This window comes from Pipra filicauda, unplaced genomic scaffold (genome assembly GCF_003945595.2).
Source record: "Pipra filicauda isolate LSUMZ 115617 unplaced genomic scaffold, ASM394559v2 scaffold9_size5747161_pilon, whole genome shotgun sequence".
NCBI lineage: Eukaryota > Metazoa > Chordata > Aves > Passeriformes > Pipridae > Pipra > Pipra filicauda.
Window position 1 is genome coordinate 3,072,203 of NW_024105198.1, and position 1,397 is coordinate 3,073,599.

Here is a 1,397-nt window from a genome sequence, read left to right on the forward strand (position 1 = left end):
GGAGGGCTGCAGGAACACGCACAGGCAGGTGGGCTCCGGGCCATGGACCGGCGCTGCCGCCCCACCACCCACAGCGGCACAGCCCCGGCACAGCCCCGGCACAGGTCCTGGCACAGCCCCGGCACAGGCCCTGGCACAGGCCCTGGCACAGGCCCTGGCACGCCTGCTCCGCTCCCCCGGCAGCGCCGGCCCACAGACGCCACCGGAGACCACAGGCAAGCTTCCACACTTGGCCAGGAAAGAGCCCATAAAGTCAGTGAACATCTTAAAAATTAAGCATCTAGTGATCCCCATCGTGCAGCCAAGGGCTGGGTGCCAGCCTGGCGCTGGCTCCACACGGTGCCCTTCCCGGCACAGCTCAGCCTGGCTCTGCTGCTGAACCCCACAGCACCCGTGCCAGTGTGGGGCTGCGGGGACAGAGCAGGTCCTGGGACACTGCCACTGGTTACATGGCACGGGAACACTGGTGAGAAGTGGAGAAAACATCACCTGAGTCCTGACACTCTGGATTGTCTCACCAAAGCCCTGCACTCTTTGACTCCCAGAAACATTTTACTCCCTGAAAACTCATCTTCAGGTCTTGCTGTCACTGGCTCGTGTTCCCTCACCCACCAAGGGGTGGCTCTCTGGGTAAGGTCAGTCCCCTGCAGCCTCAAGCTAAAGCCAAGGGCTTGTCCATGGTGCCATCTCCTCTGTGCCAAGGTGCCATCACCATCACCTCCGTTCCGAGGGACTCGAGGGCCAGGCTGAGGGCAATTTGTCAGAATGTTTCATCCCCCCACACTTTTCTAGCTGTTACAACACAGCACCTGTGAGTGGACAAAAAATCTTCAGATGTGTTCACTCTTGCCATCCCAGCCCACAGCGTGGGATTTCCTCTCACATGCCCCTGGGCAAAGCCAGCCAGGGCTGTACCCCATCTCCAGCCCTCACTCCTTCCCCTGCCCTGCTCTGGCTGTGCTGTGTCCCAGGTAATCCCCCTGCAGGCATCCAGGCACTGCCCTCACTGCCTGCCCACCCTGATCCCACTCCATACCGCACCAGGCCCTGCTCCCAGTGTACCTGCCTGTCTTGGTGCTCCTCTGGAAACTCCTTCCCCAAAGCCTCCCTCCTCCTGGCCAGCCTTCCGCCATCCCTGCCCTCTACTGCTCTCCTGCTGGCCATAAAAATATGTAGAATATAGAACATTATTTTATGACATACTATAAAAAAAACCCCAACCTGGAACTAGGAGACACGTGCCAAACCTCAGCAGCACATGCAGGAATGCCTTTGTCCCAGCTGTTACTGGATTGCCTCAGCTCTTCCCAGAAGAGTTTGAAGGCTTTTCAGGACAGGAACCTTGTTTTCTTGATTTATTGATATTTTTTTTGCTGGCACGGGGCAGCAGTGGTGGC

At 58.3% G+C, this 1,397-nt stretch overlaps 1 long non-coding RNA gene across 1 annotated transcript; it reads right to left on the minus strand.

Moving 5' to 3' along the window:
* Positions 1-509: 509 nt before the first annotated feature.
* On the minus strand, positions 510-1,148 carry LOC120322543. The gene is made up of 2 exons (XR_005562309.1): positions 1,063-1,148; positions 510-809 (listed from the first exon to the last, which is right to left on the minus strand). It is a non-coding gene; the product is annotated as an uncharacterized LOC120322543 (long non-coding RNA).
* Between the last annotated feature and the right edge of the window lie 249 nt (positions 1,149-1,397).